We start from the raw sequence: 16,633 nt of genomic DNA on the forward strand, positions 1-16,633 counted from the left end.
TCCGGGAGACCTAGCACCCAGGAGGTGAGGGGCTGAGTAAACTGTGGCTGCACCTGACTCCACTGATGTGGTTTTCACTTCCGAACGCGCTAAGCAGTAACTTAGAAGATCGTTGAGCCTCGGTTTCCTCGTCTGTAATAGAGGGACTGTTGTGTAAAATAAATGAAGCTCCTGACATACCGTGATGGGGGGAAGCCACTCACAAGGTGGGAGACGATGTTGGAGTTAGGGTTTCGTTGTTCCACCTGCACCCCGAAACACACGCGCGCGCATGCGCATACGTACACACACCCTTCAGGCCTTGGAAGCTTGTACAGATTATTTATTTACCAACCAGTGTTTGCAGAACCCCTACTATATGTCAGGCCCTAACCCAGGCCCTGGGGATACAGCAGGTACAAGCCAGGTGAGGCTTCTCAGATCCCACTTTCTACTGGGGATGACAAGTAATGAACTGGGAAGAAAAAATGACTTCAGTGACAAATGCTGTGAGTAAAATAAAATAGGAGGATGTGACAGAGATGGCCAGGAGTCAATTTTTAGATAAACTAGGCACAGAAGACCTCTCAGAGAAGTGACATTTATGCAGAGAACTGAATCATCAGTACGGTCTGCCTTAGGGAAGATCTGGGAGAACAACTTCGTTAGTGCAAAGGCCCTGGGGCTGGAGGAAGCTAGTTAGTTTGAAGAACAGAAAGATCCTTGGTGGTGCTGTGTGCAAAGTGAGCAAGGGGGAGACTTGACAGGTGGGCAGGGACCAGGTCCCATAGGGCTATTTAGATGATCAGAATAGCTTCCCATGGCTGCCACCTGAACATGGTGGCTTAAAAAACAAACACAAAAACAAAACAAAAACAAAAACAAAACAAAACAGAAATGTACTCCCTTACAGTTCTAGAGGCCAGAAATCCAAAATCAGTTTCAGTGAGTCAAAATCAAGGTATCAGTAGGACAGCTGTTCCTCTGAAGGCTCTAGAAGACTATCTTCCTTGTTCTTCTAGCTCTGGGTGGTGGCCTTGACCTTGACCTGTGACCTCATCTCCCCAATCTCTGCCCACCCAGGTAATCCAGATTACCTCCCATATCAAGACTCTAATCTGCAAAGACTCTTTTTCTTTAGACAGTAAATTTACAGATTCCAGGGATAGGATCTGCTATCTTTGGGTGGCCATTTATTCAGCCTATGCAATAATGGAGGGGAGAGGTTAACATTTTATTCTGAGGACTGGTGGGTTTCAGACAGGAGGGTGACAAGATCTGATGGCTAATATCTGATGGGAAATATCACTGGTGGATGATGACGGAACCACTGGGTGTCCAACCCCTTCTGCCACAATGCACCTGAGCCCCTCCTGCCCACCCCGCACACACTCAGGAGATGAGGAGAGCTTCTTGGTAGCTGCAGACTCAGAGACCAGCCTCTCTGCACACGGTAGGAGCCCAAGTGCAGAACACAGCTCTTGGGTAAACCCTTAATTTTACTATGACACGGGAAACAGTAAGATGATTGTTTCTGAGGCAGATTCTAGAATAGTAGAGTGTTTGGGTTTTGGTTTGGGTTTAGATTTTGCTTTTTTGGTTAATCCCACTCTCATTCCTTTCAAATGGCAACAAGCAAGACTCAATCACTGCATTGTTTTTTACTTTGACATTTTCTTCCAAACCAACTTCACTCGCCGCCCTCCCACCCCTCCGTCAGAAAAAGTGGGAAGGAAACTGCCACCCACCCAGAGTCTCCACTGGCGCCTTAGAAGGTCTGGGAAGGGGTGGGGGAATGAGAGCCAGGGATGAGGCCCAGAATGCCTGTCCTTTCCAAGGGTAGTCTCCGTCCCTGGGGTCCGAGCAGGCCATCTCCACACAGATCACCAGCAGCGCATGCCTTGTCTGAGTCCTCAGTTTTATAAAGACTCTCTACTCTGGCCAAGCACCTACTATGTGCTGGGCCTCCCTCCCTTGGGGTGGGATGAGGGCATGCTGGAGAGGCAGTGGAGATTCAGGCCCTGGGCAGATGTTTAAGGTGTACCTTGCATGGGCTGGGCACTGAGGACAGAGCTGTGAGCCATCCAACCAGAAACCCTGCCCTCAGGAAGTCTGATGGCGGAGACAGACAATCTAGATATACAAACCCACAGATAAATTGATAGTTACCAATTGTGATAACATTACCACAGGAAAAGAGCAGGACCCCATGGGAGAGAATACTTGAGGGTTGGAGAGTGTCAGGGAAAGTATAAACATTGAAGCAGAGACCTGAAGGATGAATAGGAATCAGGCAGAAAAAGAACATTCCAGGCAGAGAAAACCACCATATGTGCAAAGGCCCTGGGGCAGGAAAGACTTTGGGGTCTTTGAGGCGGGACAAAAGATTATGAGCTGAAGGGATTGGGGAGAGATGATGTTTAAGAGGCAGCCAGGGGCCAGACCACCTGGTTATTAAACCCTCGGTAATAGAGTGGGTTTTATTATTTTAAAAAATAACGCCCTTTGGAGGCGTTAAATCTTTCAATTCGCAAGTTTTAAAAATTCGCAGAAAGGTTCCCCTAGGGCTCATCCAGCAGCTTCCAGAAGCCAACTCTGGGAAGTTGCTGATTATAATCAGCAACTATTAATTGAACACTTTTCCATCCGACTCTATGCTTCGTGCAGTAGGGTTGGTTCGATTTCTTTATTTTTGATCACACAACTAATTCATTCATTGATTTTGTTGCACGGCACACACATGTCTCCAAAGCTGCACCTTCACCTCCAGTTAATCACTGAGAAGACTTTGAGTATCTGGCACATCTTTTGTCTTCTTCTCTCGCTACCACATCGATGTGGGGGGAAAAGGCAAAACGGAAATGTAGATAAAATTAAATTTCCTTCTGGGGTGTCTGGGTGGCTCAGTCGGTGAGTGTCTGACTTCAGCTCAGGTCATGCTCTCACAGTGTGTGAGTTCAAGCCCTTGGAGCCTGGAACCTGCTTCGGATTCTGTGTCTCCTCTCTCTGCCCCTCCCTTGCTCACGCTCTCTTTCTTTCTCTCTCAAAAATAAATAAACATTAAAAAAAATTGAAATTAAATTTCCTTATAACCTGCAGCCCACTATAACATTCCTCCAGAAACTCCCGCCAACCTTGGCTGGACTATAGCTAGGCCTCCAGGATCCTGTAGCAAATGAGAATGCTTTTGGAAACTTCCCCAGGTCTTTACCTTCGCCACCCCCGCCCCCAATATAATCAATACCCCCGCAATCACCACCCCCGCATATAATCAATAGCTCTTCAGGATCCCAGGGCAGCACCTCTTTCTGCCCCTGAGTCCTATCCCTGTGCTTTAATAAAACCACCTTTTTCCACGGAAGACGTCTCAAGAATTCTTTCTTGGCGGTTGGCTCCGAACCCCAACATTTTCTACATTAACATAACGTGTAGAAATGTAAAGACTTGCTTTGAGTGTCATTTAAAAAAATTTTTAAAAAAATTTTTTTAAACATTTATTCATCCTTCAGAGACAGAGAGAGGCAGAGCATGAGCAGGGGAGGGGGAGAGAGAGAGACACACAGAATCTGAAGGAGGCTCCAGGCTCTGAGCTGTTTGTCAGCACAGAGCCCAATGTGGGGCTTGAACTCCCGAACGGCGAGACCATGACCTGAGCCGAAGTTGGACGCTCAACCGACCGAGCCACCCAGGCGCCCCTAAAAATTTTTTTTTACCAAAAAATAAGTTTCTACTATATATATTGAAACTTGACTTGCACTTAACATCTTGGAAATTTCAATTTCACACGAAGACTGACCTTTTTACGTGTCATGTAATATTGATAAAGTGGCTACTAATTCCCTGTCCCTTCCCCCCAACTGATAGGTGATTTCCAATAGCTCCTCATTACAAGAAATATTATATAAGTCTCCTTATTTACACATCTTTCCTCACAGGTGAGATTTTCTATGGATCCAGTCTTCAAAGCAAAACCACTAGATTGAGGGTATTTACATTTTTTGATAGATACCGCCAAATTTTTGTAGATTCTACAAAAGACCATATTTGTTGACGCCCCTGTTAAGAGTGAGCTTAACTATTTGCCCAACCCCCAATATGTGTGATGAGCATTAAAAAAAAAAAAAGTCTCTTGTTTCCATTGGCATTTTCTAATACTTGGCTAGTGGGGCTGGGGTCCTACTTAAGCCTACTGGCCATTCATATTTCTTTTTCCCTGAATTTAAGGTTTGAACCATATGCCCTTGTGTGGTAAGGAATTTAAAATTTCCCGGGGGTACCTGGGTGGCTCAGATGATTAAGTTTTCCACTCTTGATTTCTGCTCAGGTCAGGATCTCAGGGTTCTGAGATCGAGTCCCGCATCGGGCTCTGCACTGAGCATGGAGTGTGCTTTGGATTCTCTCTCCCTTCCCCTTTGCCCATCCCCCCTCAAAAAAAAATAAAAATAAAAAATAAATAAATAAAATAAATTTGCCCAAAGAAAGGTCTGGTCTTTGCTCTTGGCTTCTGGGAGGTAATCTCTAAACCTCTGGAATGTCATGCCCGACAGAAATGTCCTTCTTTGTTTAGGGTGGGGTCTGGCCACACCAGATATTCTAACAGTGTGGTTTAGGGTCAGGGAACTGGGTATCAGCTCATTTAGCTCTACCTGGAAGAGCTGGAAACTGAGATCAGCTCTGCGGGAAGTCAGTCAACTGTGGCTCCATGATGAAGGGCCTACAAAGATTTGGGACACCGAGGTGGTGAGTGTACCTGATTGGTAATAGTTACACATCAGTGCTGAGAAAACAGCGCATGGAATCCATGATTCCCTGGGGAGAGAACAATGGAAAGGCCATGTTTAGAACTTAAAAAGCACCCTTTAAAAAATTATACAAGTCATGGGTTTCAGTATATTCACTGTAATGCACCATTACGGCTCTTCAATTCCAGAGCAATTCCATCAGCCCTGTGTGCCCTCCCCTTGGGTGATTTTAATCTGTATCCTTTAGCGGCAACAAACCGTAACTGAGCCTAGCAGTTTTCATTGCTTTCATTGCTTTCATTGCCTTCTAACTAATGAATTACTGAACCTGAGGGAGGTTTAGGGAACCCCCTGAGCTCTGCCGTTGTGTCCGAAGTGACCGTGGATTACTGGGCTCCCCTCTGACACCGCAGCCCTGCTTGTGCTTTCAAATGCTCTGAGCTCTTTTTACATTCTGAATGCTCATTGTTTGTCACTTTTATGTGTTGCTATTGTTTTCTCCCACTTCGATTCTCCCACTCTGGAGCATTTTGGCAAATGTGTATAGTCCTGGAATCACCACAAAGATTAGAGTATAGATCACCCCAGAAACTGCCTTTATGACCTCCACCCTGGCCCCAAACAACCACTCATCTGTTTTCTGTCACTGTTTTTTTGAGCCTTCTAGAATGTCATATAAATGAAGTCTTACATTATACAGTTGTGGCAGGTTGAATAATGCCTCCCCTGCCAAGGTGTTCAATTTTGATCCCCAGAGCCTGTGAATGTTACCCTGTATAGCAAAAAGGGACTCTGCAGGTGTGATTAAGGATTTTGAGATGAGATTATCCTAGATTATCTGGGTGGGTGATAAATGTTACCACTGTATGCTGATAAGGAGGAGGTAGCGTCACCTGCCTAGCTCAGTCTGTGGAGCAGGTGACTCTTGATCTCCAGGTCATGAGTTCGACGCCCCATGTTGGGCATAGATTACTTAAAAAGGCGGGGTGGGGGTGGTGAGTGGGCACCTGGGTGGCTCAGTCACTTAAGGGTCCAATTTTGGCTCAGGTCATGATCTCACAGTTCGTGAGTTCGAGCCCTGCATTGGGTTCTCTACTGTCAGCACAGAGCCTGCTTCAGATCCTCTGTCTCCCTCTCTCTCTCTCCCCTTTCCCCCACCCTCAAAAATAAATAAACTTAAAAGAAGAAGAAGAAGACAACAGCGGTGGCAGAGAGGGACATTTGATAACAATAGAAGAGAAAGCAATGCGAGCAAAGAAAGAGAGACCACTGTGGTGCAGCCAGGAGCTGCCAAGAAAGGCAGGCAGGTGGCTTTTAGGAATGCAAGAGGCAAAGAATGGATCCCTGCAGCCTCCAGAAGAAACCAGTCCTGCTGATGCTTCGATCTAGCCTCTTAGGATTCATTTTGGACTCTAGAACTGTAATAGAATATCTTTGTGTGTGTGTGTGTGTGTGTGTGTGTGTGTGTGTGTGTGTTTAATTTGTGGGTTTTTAAATGTCTTTTAATGTTTGTTTGTTCTGAGAGAGAGAGAGAGAGAGATAGCAAGTTGGGGAGGGGCAGAGAGAGAGGGAGAGAGAAATCTGAAGCAGGCTCTGCACTGACCGTGCAGAGCCTGACAAGGGGCTCAAACTCAAACTATGAGCTCATGAACTGAGACAAAACCGAGAGTTGGATGCTTAGACTGAGCCATGCAGGCGCCCCTTAATTTCTGCTTGTGTGTGTGTGTGTTTTTAAGCCATTAAGTTTGTGATAATTTGTTACAGCAGCCAGAGGAAGCTGATACAGAAGTCCTTGGTGAAAAGCTCTGTCCGGTTAACATAAAGCTTTTGAAATTCATCTGTGCTGTTGAGCATAGGTTAAGTAGATTGTTTCTTTTTAATGCTGAATGTATTCACTTGTATTGATATACCACAATATCTTTACCCATTCACTAGTTGTTGGACATTTGGGGTTTTTTCCAGCTTGGGCAGCTATGAATAAAACTGCTGTGAACATGTGCATGCGTGCAAGCTGTGTTTGTTTGTTTGTTAGTTTGTTAGTTTGGTTTTAAGATTTTATTTTTAAGTAATCTCTACACCCAACATGGGGCTTGAACTCACAACTCCAAGATCAAGAGCCCCACATTCCACTGACTGAACCAGCCACAGGCCCCCGGGGTTTCTTTGTGCGAGCAAATGTTTTCATTCCTCTTGGGTAAATACCTAGGACTAGAATTGTTGGAGCATATGTTATGTGTATTATTAACTTTACAAGACATTTGCGAAACTGTTTTCCAAAGTGGCTGGTCATCACTGGTTTTACAGATGAGTACACCAGCTGGAAAAAGGGCAGAAACTTGCCCGGGGTCACCGGTTGAATTAGAGACATCAGCAGAACTAGAATCAATGTCTAAGGCTTCTCATCACCAGCAGGGATCCTGAGGGGCAATGGCCCAGGGCAGTCATCAAACATCTATGATGCTTCATTACATGCACTTTGTTTTTAACTTTGCTATCAATCTGATTACGCCGAGGAGAAAACCTCCTTTGGTGCTGATAGGTCTTCAACACCTCATTCTGTTCATTCTTTTTAGTGAATAAATATTCTGGCTAGAATTTCATGACAGTGGTTTGGTTCCCATTGTGCTTATTTTTACTGTAACCTTCCATTTCTGGGTAATGAGGTGGGTTTTCTATTCTAGCCGTATTATAAGTTTCTTCCCATAACACATTTATTAGTTTTAAAATGAGGCCATTCTAAGAAAATATTTAGTTTTTAAAAAGTGCACAAAAACCCTTGCATAGATGGTCAAATGGTTTTGCCAAGGGTGTTGAGACCATTCACTGGGAAGAGGGCAGTCTTTCAAGAAATGTTGCTGGGAAAAGTATACACACACAAAACAATGAAGTTAGACCCTTACCTTACACCATCTATGAAAATTAACTCCAGTGAATCAAAGACCTAAAAATTAACTCTAAAACTATAGAAGAAAACATAGGGGGGGAAATCTTCATGACATTGGATTTGGCAATGATTTCTAGGGAACCATGCCAAAAAGCACAGGCAACAAAAGTAAAAAAAAAAAAACACCGGACTATATCAAAATTAAATTTTCTGTGCATCAAAGGACACAATATGTGAAAAGGTGACCAACGTATAGATTGGGAGAAAATATTTGCCAACCATATATCTGACTCAAGGGGTTAATTAACTCAGTATACAAAGAACCCCCTACAACTCAATCTCAACAATGAACTAAAAAAAAAAAAAAAAACAAAAAGACAAAAACTGGACAAAGGACTTGAATAGACATTTCTCCAAAGAAGATATACGCATGGCCAACAAGAGTATGAAAAGATGCCCCGGGGCGCCTGGGTGGCTCAGTCGGTTAAGCCTCTAACTTCTGCTCAGGTCATGATCTCACGGTTCGTGGGTTCAAGCCCCAAGTCGAGCTCTGTGCTGACAGCTCAGAGCCTAGAGCCTGCTTTGGATTCTGTGACTCCGTCTCTCTCTGCCCCTCCCCCACTCATGCTCTGTCTCTTTCTCTCTCTCTCTCAAAAATAAATAAGCATTTAAAAAATAAAAAAGAGGGGCGCCTGGGTGGCTCAGTCGGTTAAGCATCCGACTTCAGCCAGGTCACGATCTCGCGGTCCGTGAGTTCGAGCCCCGCGTCAGGCTCTGGGCTGATGGCTCGGAGCCTGGAGCCTGTTTCCGATTCTGTGTCTCCCTCTCTCTCTGCCCCTCCCCCGTTCATGCTCTGTCTCTCTCTGTCCCCCCAAAAATGAATAAACGTTGAAAAAAAAATTAAAAATAAATAAATAAAAAATAAAAAAGAAAGATGCTCAACACCACTAATCATTAAGGAAATGCAAATCAAAACCACAATGAGATATCACCTCACATTCATTAGGATGATGACTGCTATTAAAAACAAACAAGCAATCAAGAGAGAAAACAAGGGTTGGCCAGGATGTGGGGAATTAGAACCACCGCGCCCTGGTGGTAGGAATGCAAAAATGATGAAGCTGTTGCGGGAAACAGTAGGACGGTTTCTCAAAAAATTAAAAACAGAACCACTGGGAGGCGCCTGGGTGGCTCAGTCAGTGAAGTGCCCTCTTGATTTCCGCTCAGGTCATGCGCTCACGGTTCGTGAGTTTGAGCCCTGCGTCTGGCTCTTTGCTGACAGCAAGGAACCTGCTGGGGATTCTCTCCGTCCCCTCTCTCTCTGCCCCTCTTCCACGTGCACCCTCTCTATCTCTCTCTCAAAATTATATTAGCGTCAAAAAAACAAAACCCAGAATGACCATATGATTCAGCAATTCCACTTGTGGGTATACGTCCAAAAGAACTGAAAGCAGGGTCTGGACGAGATATTCGTACACCCATGCTCACAGCAGCATGAGTCACAACCACCAAAGGAAGAAGCCTCCCAAGTGTCCGCCGATGGATGGATGCACAAACAAATGTGATATGTCCATACAGCGGAATGTTATTCAGCCTGAAAAACGAGTAACATTCTGACCCATGTTATAGCATGAACTTCGAAGACATTATCCTAAGTGACACAAGCCAGTCACAGGGACATCTACTGTTTGGTTCCACTTCTATGCGGAGTCACAGTCACAGGAACAGAAAGTGGGACAGCGGTGGCAAAGAGGTGCAGAAAGTGAGGATTGGGAGTTAATGTTTAATGGGGACAGAGTCTCACTTGGGGCAGACAAAAAAGTTCTGGAAATGGAACGGGGTGAGAGTTGCAATAGAACGTGAATGCCACAGAACCATATACTTCAAATAGTAAGAATGGTAAATCTTATGTTTATTTGTGTCTTTAAAAATATTATTACTATTTTTAACATTTATGTATTTATTTTGAGAGGGGGGAAACATGAGCAGGGGAGGGGCAGAGAGAGAGAGGGAGAGAGAGAATCCCAAGCAGGCTCCACACGGTCAGCACAGAGCCCAACGTGGGGCTTGATCTCATGAACTGTGAGATCAGGACCTGAGCTGAAATCAAGTCTTGCTTATCTGACTGAGCCACCCAGGCGCCCCTATATGTATCTAACTACAATTAAAATGTTTTTGTTGGGGTGCCTGGGTGTTTCAGTCAGTTAAGTGTCCAACTTCATCTCAGGTAACGGTCTCATGGTTCGTGAGTTCGAGCCCACGTTGGGCTCTGTGCTGACGGTGCAGAGCCTGTTTGGGATCCTCTGTCTCCCTCTCTCTCTCAAAAATAAATAAACATTAAAAAAAAAAAAAGGTTTTGTTAACATGCACAAATGGTATACAGATAAGGAAAAAGCGGGTAATAAATGCCTAAAGTTTGGGAAGTGCAGTGATCCAAACTCCTCCCATCGCCACTGGGACATCTGTCCATTTCAGGGAGGGACAGGAGTTACCTCAAGTTGCACAGTAAGCCAATGTGACCAGGGGCCAGATGGTTCCTCCTGTCACTCTCCAATCTCCTAACCTCTTTGGGTACAGCCAAGGGGCAGGCTGGAAGTGGGGTGAGCCGGAAAATCAGAGCCAACAGCGTTGCTGGGCTCTACGAATTCGAAGCAAAGACCCATTTCCATGAAATGCCACCAGGCTTGAACTTCCTGGTACAGAGAGAAGATGTGGGGCCTTCAGGGTGGAGGTGCCATTTGAACAGAGCCTTGAAAAGAGCAATTTGAGAAGGAGGCATTCCAGGAGGATGATACAAGACCAAAGAGCAGACATCAGGACGCTGAGTGGTTTGGGCTGACGCCCTTTGTGTGCGTGTCTCTGTTGAAGGACACAGTCAAGGCACGGACGCAGTGGGTGGGGTGCTGGCATGGCCCTGCCAACCTCTGGGCCAGTTACTGATTGGCTCAGATGGAGGCAAAGGTCAGACTGGAGGTTTGGTTATTTTCCCTGCCCGAGCCCTTCTGCCTACTGGGATTGGAACAGGGGTTGTTTGGGATGGGAGGTCCAGAGCTCCAAAGAGAGGGTGTTGGATTAACTATTTGTTCAAGGATGCATGGCTTCTATTCCTGGGCGATGGGGGCAGGCCAGGGCTCTGGCAGAGTGACCCCATTCTGTCCAGGCGCCAGCTGCCCGAGGAGGTCTGGGGTGGCATTTCCAGGACTTCCTGCCTGGGCACACCCCTATCCTATTGTCTCATTCATTATTCAATCTGCACTGATTTATCTCCCTCTCCACGTTTTTGTGTCCTAGGCCCCAGGGTTTCAGTGGCAAAGACTCTTGCAATCCCTGCCCTTTTGAAGAGCTCAGTTTTAGAAACAGGAGAAGACACACATACCTAGACAGGCCATTCCAATTCCATTGTTGGGAGGGGTTTGCCTAAGAGCTTGCGGGAACACAGAGGAAGCCAAAAATCCTCGGTAAGAGAAAGGAGCATCAGGGAAGGCTTCCTGGAGGAGGTGACATAGGAGAAGCAACTGAGGGGAGGAAAACCTCTGCTAATCTCCTTCAGCCTCCCTTTGGATGGTGGAAGATCCAGCTCCAGCCATGGGAGGGGTGGGGGTGGTGTCAATACTGTCCCTCTCCTGACTCTGGCTCTGGGCGCTGCTGCTGGGAATTGTCCCTATCCCTTCATCCTTGTCAACCAAGCCTGCATGCAGTTCCAGGACCATTCCCAAGACCTCTTCTCCAGGACAGGGGGCTTCACCATCTCCATTATCTCCCAAATGTCCTTTTTTCTTCTTCTGCCCAATGGGAAATCGGCACATCTACAGCAGTCTGTAGATGCCACAGTAGCACCCATCTGTAGATAAATAACCCTATTTTCCCACTGGATGTGGAGTACATTTTGTTAAAGGATAAATTTTTATTTATTTCTTATTTTAAAGTTTATTTATTTTGAGACAGAGAGAAAGGGAGCACATGGAAGGGCTAGAGAGAGAGGGAGAGAGAGAGAATCCCAAGCAGGCTCTGCACCAGCAGAGTGGAGCCCTATACAGAGCTTTTCCACCAAGTGGATGTCCAGCCTTGTCTTGATTGCCTCCGCTGACGGGGTTATCACTATCTACACAGACAGCCTGTTTCCTTTCCAGCAAGCTCTTTCTTCTATGAAAAGCTTCCTCTCTAACTACCTACCCCCTGCTTGTCCCCTCTTGGAGCAAGGAGAGACGGACACAATCCCAATCCCTCGTACACATCAGGCTTTTGTAGACAGATAAATCGTCTCCTCTCCAAGTTTAACAGCCTCCGGCTTTTCCCTTGTTCAGTTTATTAAAGAGGTATAAAAGCCAAATTTCTCTGGCTGTGGCTCCAGTTAAACACGCGTGGAATGGGATTCCACGGCTTCCAATCCTGAGGAGCTCAAGGCAAAGTTCTTCGCAGAGCACCTCCCTTCCAAAAAGAATCGTCTAAATCCCCTCCCCACTACCCTCAGGGGCCCAACAATAGTCCTGACCCTGGCGACCGATAGTATCAGTCGTTAAATACACGTCACATTTTCAGGTTCCGAGCATTGGCGAATGGCTAGAATTTAACAATATAGTTTTGTTTCCATTGTGTTTATTTTTACGGATATTTTCTAGGGATGGCAAGGGAAACTGATTTCCCAGGCTACACAGTTTCCATACGTAGAAAAAAGACGGAAGAAATTGAAAGATAACAGCGAGTCTCGGCAACAGGGGTGGGTTTTGGGGTTTTTTTGGGGTTTTTTTTGTTTTTTGTTTTTTGTTTTAACCTGTGGACGCCTGGAGCAGTGCGGCAGGACCTGGGGCTGCCAGCTACCCTAAGACAGCTTGCGGCTTCTCGAACCACGTGGCACGGAAATGGCAACTATTGTGAATCTTTATAGGCCACTGGCAGGAAGTCAGGATGGCCGAGCGGTCTAAGGCGCTGCGTTCAGGTCGCAGTCTCCCCTGGAGGCGTGGGTTCGAATCCCACTTCTGACAAGCCTACCCTTTTGTTGTTTTCTTTCTGCAACGTTAGACAACGTCAGAGAAAGGTGCATCTCTGCGGCACGCGTCGGGGCTTTCTTTTTACAATCCAAAGCCAAATGAATGTCACTAAGAAGAAAATGCCTGTTAGGAAGGAAATACTTGTTTTGTAAAGAGATGAAACGAATACCCAAAGGTGTAACGTATTCCCTAGTTGATTTGCGGCTGTTCGTGGAAAACAAAACTGACTTGCAGCTGTTGGTGAAAAACAAAACAGCACTTGTCAGGAGTGGGATTCGAACCCACGCCTCCAGGGGAGACTGCGACCTGAACGCAGCGCCTTAGACCGCTCGGCCATCCTGACTGCTCGGACGCTGCTTTGCAAGCAAACCTCTTCGGAATAGTTCTACTGTGCGCATGCGTAGCGAACAACCGGCTCGGGCTTTGTTTTACGCCGGGTGCCGGGAAGACCTGGAAAGAAAAGCGCTCTGGCTCACAGGGGAGGGACGAAATGGGACGAGGAAGGGCGGAGCGAGGCGCGTTGGTGGCAGCAGAGGGCGCGCGCAGCGTGCTGGAGAATCGAGGACTGTCACTTTGGCCCCCAGGCATTCGTGTCTCGGACACGTATTCATTATGCATGCATGCATTCATTTACGATTCGTGTCGGCTTTGATACTTGCATATCTTCGAGCACCTTTGCATTTCTGCATACACTTCCTGCGCATTTCCTGCACGAGGCAGTCAAGCCCACATTCCCGAACTGGCTTATGTAGATCTCTGCTGGCGCCCCTACCAGGTGAAACCCGGGTATTTCAAGGTCTAATCGCAAGCACCTCGCGTTCTCCTTCCAAACGTTTGTTGGAACCGCAACTTCACATTTATATGCGTGTTAAAGCCATTTATTCAGGCTCGGGGTTAGACCGCGTCCTGCAGCGGCACAACCGGATACGCTCTGTTCCCTGACCGTGTCCTTAGAGCCCAAACCCTGTTTGGCAGACAACGGGCGCGCAGGGAATGTCCGTGGGTTCATCCTTACCTCGCCTCCTCCTTCCTGCATTCTGTCATTTTGTGATTCACTTTTCCTCCCCAGCAGCCGCCTCTCACCCGCATCCTCACCCCGCCTCTGCGGGAAGCAGATCCGGACCCCTCCCCGCCCGCCCCGCAGCACCTTCCGCCCCCTCCTGCCATAACCCCAGATTTAGGCACGCACCCGCCTCTGTCCCGGGATCAGAAGATTTATGCGCCTCGAAGGCGCCTTTCTCCGCGGGATTTCCGGGAGGCAAAAAGGCACCTCCACTCTCGCAGGATCTCATACGCCCCCATTTCCAGGCTCCCCAGAGGCCCCGGAGAAGATGCATCTCCTAAAGAAAGACGGGCAGAATGAGGGCACAGGAGACAGAGGTTCTGGCGTGGCTGGGCCACTGACTTGCTGTGTAACGTGGGTCTGAAAGAGAGCGCCTGAGGGCGACTTCTGGGGGTCGACCCTAGAGTCCAGGAGACAGACCCTAATGTGCGTGGTGGAGTCACATTCGCCCCTCAGTGCCCTCTGACTTACCTGACATGGTATCACAGAACAGCCTCAGCCAGAGAACTTTCCCTACCAACTCCCTTTGGTCAGGTCCCTTTGGGGACGCTCAGGGCTTGGGCTGCCAAGAGGTGCTGAGGCTTCTGGGTGCGCAGAGGTCTTGGTTATTTAACGAGTGATGAACCTGCCGGTGCCCTTTCCTTCCCACAAATGCCCCCTCCTCCTTGGCTGTCAGAATTTATTTCTTTAGGCTCAGCAATGACCTCTTTTGTATCTTCTCCTGAAATACAAATTACCCTGGACACTGGAAAGGGCAGCAGCAAACATTTGCCGAGCACTCGCTATGTGCTTGCAGATGGTGTTACAAAACACAGTTTCTGCCCTCAAGTTGAATTGCAAACGGCAAAGAAGGTCAGGTGCTGGTAAGTGCCAGAAAGTCAGGAAACCTGTAAGATAACCAAGTAACTCTCTGGAGAACCAATCCTGGCCATCTGATTCTATAGGCGCCTGCACCTTTCGTTACCTTTCATTACTTAAATCTCATCCATAGAAACGCAAGTGGATTTTGTTGGGGTGGAATGTAATTAAATATTGCCCGCTGGATATTGGCCATTTATCCATTTATTGATTTATTTACTTATTCTGAAACAGAGAGAGAGAGACAGAATGTAAGAATGAGTGAGGCGGGGGACAGAGAGAGAGAGGGGGGAGGAGAGAGAATCCCAAGCGGGCTCCCCGCTGTCAGCACAGAGCTCAACATGGGGTTCAATCTCACGAAACGAGAAATCATGCCCCAAGTTGAGATCAAGAGCTGGATGCTTAGCCAATTGGGCCACCCAGGTGCCCCTCTGCATCTCTTTATAAATTCATTTCATCATTCCTGATTGCCAATATACACGTGTCTTTGAATTCTCCTTAGAACCAGTTCTAACACCTTCTGGTTTTCTCATAAATTAATGCATTCCATGACCTCTGACTTGTGTTCATTTTATATTTCTTTTTTTAATATAACGTTTATTTATTTGTTTTTGAAAGAAAGAGAGCGAGTGGGGGAGGGGCAGAGAGAAGGAGAGAGAACACCCCAAGAAGGCTCCACAAACTCACAAACCATGAGATCATGACCCGAGCCCAAACCAAGAATTGGCTGCTTAACTGACTGAGCCACTCAGGTGTCCCCCATTTTACATTTCTCTGAGAATCATGGTATTACCTTTAAGAAGTCCCCTTTACCAATGATCAAGAATGCCCAGGGGCTCTCATAGGAAGAGTGGTCAGGGAGGACCTCTCTGAGGAGGTGACACAGTTCAAGAGGGAGAGACAAGCAAAATCAAAGCTGGTGGCCTTCTAGGTGGAACGCATAGCCAGTGCAAAGGCCCTGAGGCAGGGAGAAGTGTGGTCTGTTGGAGAGGCAGCAAGCCAGTGGGGCAGGGATAAGGGTGGGAGGAGGCTGAAGTCCATATCACACAGGGCTGGATGCCGGGGAGGGGAATTTGGATTTTCTTCTGTGTGTGATAGCATCGTTGTCACTGGAGTACTTTAAGCAGGGGAGTAGGTGACTGGATCCAGTTAGCCTTTGAAAACGATCCCTTTGGCAGCTATGTGGCGGGTGGGTGTGAGAGGCCAAGAGAAAAATCAGAGCCCAAGGCCGTGAGAGATGGAGATGGCTAGACCGGGGAAGTGGCGATTGCAAAAGGTGGCTGAATTCAGGACTCAAGATGTGTTTTGGTAATAAAAAAGGACAAGCCCCACTGGCTGGCTGGTGTGTGCACTGGGTGCAGATGTGGAGAGAGGGGATGCTGGGATAGGACAGAAAGTCACTAAGGCCATAGAGGGGCCAGGTTACCAGCCACTCACACCTTCTCTTTAAGGCAAGTGCTGCTGACTCCCCACTCCTGCTCCATTTTGCAAGGAGTTAAGGCTCAGACATTCTGAGTGACTTGCTAAGGTGCCCTGGAACCTTCCCCTCATGCCTTATACATCATTTTAGAGATAAGAAACCAGGCAGGCCAGAGCTACAGCCCAAGCCAGCCCCGCTCTGCCTGCTGCCCTCCTGGCCCGGCTGGAGGAAAGTGCTGGCTCGATGGGGGTCAGTCCTGGAGCTCCACTCAGCACTGTCTCCTGGGTTGGGCTGGATGGCCGGCCCTCCTCCCTCGACACCTTTCGGGTACCAGACTGCTGGCCTGGAGGAAGCTTCTCAGGATCCCATTCCAGCCTCAGGCCCCCAAGACCAAAAATGGGAAAGGAGACTTGCTGTTTTTCTCATTTTTCTCTTATCACCAGTCTTGGCATCAACAGTGGACCCTAGAGGGACAGGCCTCCCCCAGGCCCCCTCTGGGCATTTGTCCAGCTTGGAAGAGGAAAGTCCCCTGACCTCAGCCTGGAAAGTCTACCGGTGGTGGGGACGCCCCAGCCTGGCTCCCCCTGTGCCCAGCCCCAAAGTGCGGATGAAGTCAGACCGCCAAGTGACAAGCTGGTGCTCAGCCAGCCGAGGGGCCCGAAACGGGGATCCTAACATCCCTGTGACCTTGGCACCCAT

General features: G+C 47.5%; 1 long non-coding RNA gene and 2 other non-coding genes across 3 annotated transcripts; 1 reads left to right on the forward strand and 2 right to left on the reverse strand.

Annotated features, from left to right (window-relative positions):
- Positions 1–2,660: 2,660 nt before the first annotated feature.
- Positions 2,661–14,669, reverse strand: LOC123382311. Its single transcript, XR_006590513.1, has 3 exons — positions 14,128–14,669; positions 4,626–4,788; positions 2,661–2,803 (listed from the first exon to the last, which is right to left on the reverse strand). It is a non-coding gene; the product is annotated as an uncharacterized LOC123382311 (long non-coding RNA).
- TRNAL-CAG lies at positions 12,505–12,587 on the forward strand. The gene has a single exon. It is a non-coding gene; the product is annotated as a tRNA-Leu (tRNA).
- Positions 12,854–12,936, reverse strand: TRNAL-CAG. Its single transcript has one exon. It is a non-coding gene; the product is annotated as a tRNA-Leu (tRNA).
- Positions 14,670–16,633: the final 1,964 nt, after the last annotated feature.

The sequence above is a fragment of the Felis catus genome, chromosome E2 (genome assembly GCF_018350175.1).
Source record: "Felis catus isolate Fca126 chromosome E2, F.catus_Fca126_mat1.0, whole genome shotgun sequence".
In the NCBI taxonomy this organism is placed as follows: Eukaryota; Metazoa; Chordata; class Mammalia; order Carnivora; family Felidae; genus Felis; species Felis catus.